Source organism: Notothenia coriiceps, unplaced genomic scaffold (genome assembly GCF_000735185.1).
Source record: "Notothenia coriiceps isolate Sejong01 unplaced genomic scaffold, NC01 NC01_scaffold00004485, whole genome shotgun sequence".
Lineage (NCBI taxonomy): Eukaryota > Metazoa > Chordata > Actinopteri > Perciformes > Nototheniidae > Notothenia > Notothenia coriiceps.
Genome location: NW_011337186.1, coordinates 175,591 through 182,718, shown reverse-complemented (window position 1 = coordinate 182,718; position 7,128 = coordinate 175,591). Strand labels below are relative to the sequence as shown.

Sequence of the window (7,128 nt, the reverse complement as noted above, 5' to 3'; positions counted from 1 at the left end):
ACATTGAAAGTACTGAACACACACACATTGAAAGTCTGTACATTGTACACACATCATGAAATCTGAAACACAACACACATTGAAAGTCGTACACACACACATTGGAAAGTCTGAACACCACATTGAAATCTGTACACACACACATGAAAGTCTGTTACACCACACACATTGAAAGTACTGAACACACACACAAATGAAAGTCTGACACACACATTGAAAGTCTGTACACACACACATTGAAAGTCTGACACACACATGAAAGTCTGAACACAATCACACATGAAAGTCGTGTTACACACACCCATTGAAAGCTGTACACACACACATTGAAAGTCTGACCACCACCACCATTGAAAGTCTGTACACACACATTGAAAGTCTGAACACACACACATTGAAAGTCTGTACAACACACATTGAAAGTCTGCACACACACATTGAAAGTCTTGCATCACACACATTGAAAGTCTGAACACACACATTGAAAGTCTGTACACACACATCATGAAAGTCTTACACACACACATGGAAGTCTGTACACACACTTGGAAGCTGTACACACACACATGGAAGTCTGTACACACACATTGGAAGTCTGTACACCACACACATTGAAAAGTCTGTACCACACACACATTTGAAAGTCTGAACACACACATTGGAAGTCTGTACACACTCTATTGGAAGTGGATTGACAATAAGTTGGCTTTTTGACGACAGCATTTCTCTGCAGAACCACGGCTTTCAGGGTAGACAAGTGTACAACAATATCCTTTTTATAGTTTAATTATCAGGTCACCTGCAAGAAACATGAGAAAGTGGATTTTGCATAATAGGGCGACCTTATTAAATATATTCTAAACCTTTTTATAACGCAGGTCTCTGTCTCTGCTGGCTGCGGGAGGTGATGTCTGGATCCGTCATGTTGCCCACCATGGACTTCATGGCCGACCCTGTGGTAAACTGCTTTTATGATCCAAATGAACAACTACTAAGAGTCTAAACTGATGTTAATGTGGACCTATCATGTATAGATTTGATTAATATAGTGTAGGACCAACCTATAAAAGGCAATTTATACTTTCATTTCAAAAATCCAACAGACATGGCCATTTTACCATTCCTCAGTTCACTCATTTAACACTGTCTTTGCATCAATGGTACTGATTCTGTGAGAACAGCACCATCTACAGGCCTGGCAATGTACTACAGGCGTCTCCAGAGGCTTTCCAACAGCAATGTCCTGGGCATGTCCCTCCTGATTGGTGGAGTTGCCCAATTAGCCGAGGCCACTTCTATGACGTCATAGAGTGTTCAAATCTGGATCAGTCTTGTATCGAGATTCCGGTTGCAGCCCCTTTTTAAGAGATTGGGTACGAGGAAATAGGAGAGGGTGTGTTTTCTGAACACTTGGTGAGTTCCTGGAACCACGTTGGGGACAATTTCATGTAGAAAAGACTTACAAAAGGTGCATTTTGACATGATAGGTCCCTTTAAAGCCGGGTTCATGTTTCGTCTGACAGTGGTTATGAGTAAGCACTTGTATATTCTGTCATTTATTGATTTATTGTTACAAGAAAACCCTTTTATTCAATACGACCGTTTAAGATTGAATTAGGTTAACTATCAAGAGCATTAGATTAGTAAGAATATTCCTCGTTTGTCTTTGTTTTTGGATGAAAATAAGTACGAAAATAATATGAAATAAATCTTAACTTCATAATTAATGGCCAAAACTCACTTTCCACTCTGTGTCTTTAAAGGTTTTTAATATAAAAATACTAAAATGTAATGTTTGTTCTTGTGTTTTCCAGGATACTGTGAACCTCAATTGGTGCTGATATTGTTGATAACACTCCAGGTAAGGTGAACAAAAACATCTTGCATAAATACTGATCCTTCTTACGTTACAGGTAAATCAGGGGAATATAAGAAAAGAACAAATAATGTGCTGTGTGGAAATGTTAACCTTTAAACCATTTGAGTGGCTGTTTCTTTTTTGTCCACTCCCTCGTGTATTGGTTTTGGATTCATTTTAATAAAATCTCGTTTTGCTTCCCTTTTGTGTCTCCAGCTCGACCGGGACACCGAGCCCCCGTCTTCCACTGGTTCCTTTTTTACAGAAATACGCCAACGTCAGCAACAAGAAGCATTCTGTGAGTACCTCACTTTTTAATTTAAATAAAAATGAATAAAATACTTATACTTAGATAAAATGAATCAAAGAGTAAACTACAGATAACCCATTCGGTAAAAGCAAGACAAAAGTGTATAAATACAAATTACCATCAAATAATCAATGCAATGAAAGTCTGTCTGTCTCTCTCTCTGGTCTGTCTTGTCTCCTGTCTGATCTGTCTCTCTGTCTGTCTGTCTCTCTCTCCTCTCTTCTGTCTGTCTGTCTGTCTGTCTGTCTGGTCTGTCTGTCTGTCTGTCGTCTCTCTGTCTGTCTGTGTGTCTGTCTGTCTGTCTCTCTGTCTTTCTTTTCTGTAGTCTCTCTGTCTGTCTGTCTGTCTCTCTGTCTGTCTGTCTGTCTCTCTGTCTGTTGTTCGGTCTTCTGTCTTCCTGTCTGTTCTGTCTGTCTGTCTGTCTGTCTCTCTGCTGTCTGTCTGTCTCTCTGTCTGTCTGTCGTCTGTCTGTTTGTCTGTCTGTCTGTCTGTCTGTCGTCGTCTTCTCTGTCTGTCTGTCTGTCTGTCTGTCTGTCTCCTGTCTGTCTGTCTGTCTGTCTGTCTGTCTGGTCTCTCTTCTGCTGTCTGTCTCTCTGCGTCTGTCTGTCTGTTGTCTGTCTGTCTGTCCTCTCTCTGTCTCTCTGTCTGTCTGTCGTGTCGTCTGGTCTGTCTGTCTGTCCTCCTCTCTGTCTCTCTGTCTCTCTGTCTGTCTGTCGTCTGTCTGCTTTCTGTCGTCTGTACGTCTGTCTGCTCTGTCTTCTGTCTGTCTGTGCTTGCTTCTGTCTGTCTGCTGTCTCTCTCTCTGTTCGTCTGTCTGTTCTGCTCTGTCTGTTCTGTCTGTCGTCTGTCGTCTGTCTGTCTGTCTGTCTGTCTTTTTGTCTGTCTGTCTGTCTGCTGTCTGTTATTTCTGTAACAAACTCAAATTTGAGTATTCTAAGATAAAAGAAGACAAATTCACTTTGAAGGGACATTATTGGGAAATGGGAGAAATCACCACACTGATTTGGTAAAAGGTTGCTAGCGTGTTGTATTCTGCTGCCAGCTATGAATGTACCAACGATAAATATATATATATTTAGTATATATGGGTATATTATCAGTTCAGTCCATTTACCATCGGATAAAGACCAACAGAAGGATATTTTTGCAGTGTTTCATGCAAACCCTCCCTATTGTCTTGCAGGTGTTGAAGCTGGACCGAAGGAGATCCGGGAGCAGCAGGATCTACTTTCCGCTTCATGAACTTCCTGAAGCAGGAAGGAGCCGTGCATGATGCTGCAGTTCTGCCTCACCGTGGGTACTGTGCTGTCACACCCAAACACAAACTGAAACCCGACAGGACGGTTGATTTCATGACTGTTGAAGTATGTCTGACTGACTGTGGGAAAAATCCTCTGGGCTTCAATATCAGGATCCATGTATTTATGACCTCTCAAGAATGTAGTCATCCATACAGAATAGTTTAATAATCAAAAATTCTGACATTTTGTCAAAAATCTCAAATCTGACTTTCCTCGAATTTCGACTTTTTCTCAAAACAAAACATTCAGACTTTTTCTCAAAAACTCAAAATTCGACTTGCCAAAATCTCTGGTCCCCGGGCTTGTAGCTGAATCTCAGGATCCATGTACTGTGATCCTCTCCAGAATGGACAGTAGTCATCACATACAGAGCATCAACTGTTCCTGACAGTGTCCTTCACATGCTGATATCCCAAGAGACGGGAGTTTACACAGTTCACAAATGGAGGAATAGAAAGCAGTATTCCAAGTTACATTTCAGATTAGCTCCACGTCACAAATGATCATGCCTGTCATATTCTGTATTTTTCCAATTCTGGGATTTCTCAAAAATCTTCCTAAAAATCTGACTTTTCCAAAAAATCTACTTTCTAAAAATCTGACTTTTTTTTTCAAAAAATATCAAAAATTCTGCTTTTCTTCAAGAATCTGACTTTCCGGTTTATGTTACTCTCATATTGGAGAGGACATTCAGGGTTCCCCAGCACTGACCCGTGGGTTGTTTTTCCTGCCCAGAGGAGTTCAACGATAAGATCTGAGTCCTGATTCTGGAGTGACTCTGAGCAGCAGCGTATTGCACGAGAGGTCGTTCACATCTACGAGACGTACTGCCTCGAGGAGAGCATCGACAAGATCAGCTGTCGACCCCTTCATCGTGGACGAGATCAGGGAACGTTGAGAGCTTACAACTTTCAGTATACACTGATGATGTCTGTCAGATTGATTGAGCCTTTTCAAAACTTCAATATTAAACTGGATAGTATCTTCAGTGTCTGATTGAGTATTAAATTCACTTCATTGTTGTTTTACTGTCCTGTCTCTCAGTGCTAGGTAGGTCCGTACCGGGTGGCGTGGTGAAACTCTTACATGCTACATGTTTTGTTGTTGTTGTGTTTACTGTCCTGTGTCTCTACAGTTGCTATAGGTCCGTACGGCGGCGTGGTGGTTGAAACTTACGTGTTCATTGTTTCTGTTGGTGTTTTTTACTCTCCCTGTCTCTCTCCGTTGCTATAGTCGTACGGCGCTTGGTGAAAGCTCTTACGTGCTACATGTTTCTGTTGGTTGTTGTTTACTTGTCCTGTTCTCAGTTGCTATAGTCCGACGGCGGCGTGGTGAAACTGCTACCTGCTAGCATGTTTCTGTTGTTTTTACTGTCCTGTGTCCCCAGTGCTATTGAGTCCGTACGGCGGGTGGTGAAACCCTTACGTGCTCATGTTTCTGTTGTTGTGTTTACTGTCCTGTGTCCCTCAGTTGTATAGGGTCCGGTACGCGGCCGTGGTGAAACCCTTACGTGCTTTCATGTTTCTGTTGTTGTTGTGTTTACTGCCTGTGTCCCTCAGTTGCTATAGTCGATACGGCGGCGTGGTGAAAGCTCTTACGTGCTTCACGTTTCGTTGTTGTTTGTGTTGTTGTTTACTCTCCCTGTCTCTCTCAGTTGCTATAGGTACCTACGGCGGGCGTGGAAACTCTTACGGGCTTCCATGTTTCTGTTGCTGTGTGGTTGTTGTTCTCTTCCTGTCTCTCTCAGTTGCTATTAGGTCCGTACGGGCGTGGTGAAACTCTTACGTGCTTCACGTTTCGTTGTTGTTGTGGTTGTTGTTTACTTCTTCCGTCTCTCTCGTGCTATAGGGTCCGTTTTTTACGGCGCGTGGTGAACTCTTACGTGCTTCACGTTTCTGTTGTTGTTGTGGTGTTGTTTACTCTTCCTGTCTCTCTCAGTTGCTATAGGGTCCGTCGGCGGCATGGTGAAACTCTTACGTGCTACATGTTTCTGTTGTGTTGTGGTTGTTGTTTACCTTCCCTGTCTCTCTCAGTTGCTATAGGTCCGGTACGGCGGGCGTGGTGAAACTTTTACGTGCTCATGTTTCTTGTTTTTGCTCTTTACCTCTCCCTGTGTCTCTCAGTTGCTATAGGTCCGTACGGCGGGCTGGTGAAGCTCTTACGTGCTTCATGTTCTTTGTTGCTCTTTTACTCTCCCCTGTGTCTCTCAGTTGCTATAGGTCCTGTACGCGGCGTGGTGAAGCTCTTACGTCTACATGTTCTGTTGTTGTTTTTACTCTCCCTGTCTCTCAGTTGCTATAGGTCCGTACGGGCGGCGTGGTGAAGCTGCAGAAGATGCACTGCCTGTTTAAGCGTACGAACACGTGCTGTCTCTGCTGGGAGAGGTCTTCCCCCCATGTTCGCCCACAGTGACGAGTGATCCGCTCTTTCTGTGTTACAACTTCTTATCCTGCAGCCGATTAATGAAGAAAAAAACCAAATTCTGTCAGCAGTAGATTTTAATTAAAGTGATACATGTATTTATGCTTTATTGTTAATGTTACGTCCAAACAGGTATCCACTCTAACTTGAGTAAGTGTGCGCTCTTAAATAATTGTTTTTTGGTTTATTTGTCTGTGTTCAGTACTTCAGACCACCGCTGAGGGAGCAGGTCTCCCACCAGGAACTCCAGAATCAGCAGGTTGGTTTCACATTAGTATTCATATTTACTTGGTGTAATGCATATTTCCAATGGAATGGTGGAAATGAGAATTAGTAAGAAATGGACATTTAAACTAGGGATGTCCCGATCACCTTTTTTTGCTCCCGATCCGATTCCGATCATTTCATTTTGACAATTTGCCGATACCGATTTTTCCCGATCCGATCTTTATGCAATGCATTAAGAGAAAAAAAAGCATTCAAGTTGTCCCTTAAGATTATTTTTTATTTAAATTGGATATTCTATCCAACATGGATATAGCTTCTTTTTTTCACAGCAGCATTGGATCAGTTCAGTTGTGCAGCATTGGATCAAAACTAAATAAAGCTTATCAGTACTCGTTAGCTTACTGCTACAATTAGACACTGCGCCCACTCTGTTGCCAGATTTGAGAGAAATAAGCAAGGTCTATGAAAACAAGCCCCAAAGAAGCAACACATACATGATGTTGTGTAATTTGAAACCAAAACTAAGGCCTCAGGATGACTTTAAGACTTGAACATGGTCATTTTTGTTTTGTAACATTGAATACAAAATTTAAAAAAAAGTATTTATAAAAAAAAGAAGAAAAAAATCCCGATCCCCGATTTTTTTCCTCCCGATTCCGATCTTTTGAAAATCACGTGATCGGCTCCGATCCCCGATCACGTGATCGGATCGGGACATCTCTACTGGTAGTTCCTCGATTATCGCTCCTCCGTTATCACTCCTCGGGCCTCCGGCAAAAATAATGCCACTGGGACGCTACTCAAGATGGCACAGACAAATCAACTTCCGGTGAAACCGAGCCCGAGGAGCGAGGAAATGAAAAATAAGAGAAGTGAAACGCACCCTATGAACCTGAAAGTGAGCATTAATGTTTCTACTACTTTGTATTTTTACAATTGCCACTGAGGTGAATTGACAAACTCTGTTCTGGAAGGTTCTTCAAAATGACCTGAAAGACCTCTTATCTGAG

The 7,128-nt window shown here is 42.2% G+C and overlaps 1 long non-coding RNA gene across 3 annotated transcripts; it reads left to right on the top strand.

Annotated features, from left to right (window-relative positions):
* Positions 1-2,068: 2,068 nt before the first annotated feature.
* On the top strand, positions 2,069-5,881 carry LOC104942333 (uncharacterized). 3 transcript variants are annotated; one of them, XR_798002.1, is made up of 4 exons: positions 2,069-2,156; positions 3,352-3,465; positions 4,205-4,362; positions 5,762-5,881. It is a non-coding gene; the product is annotated as an uncharacterized lncRNA (long non-coding RNA). The 3 variants fall into 3 exon arrangements; XR_798004.1 differs by lacking the exon at positions 5,762-5,881 and adding an exon at positions 5,593-5,640; XR_798003.1 differs by lacking the exon at positions 5,762-5,881 and adding an exon at positions 4,605-4,654.
* Positions 5,882-7,128: the final 1,247 nt, after the last annotated feature.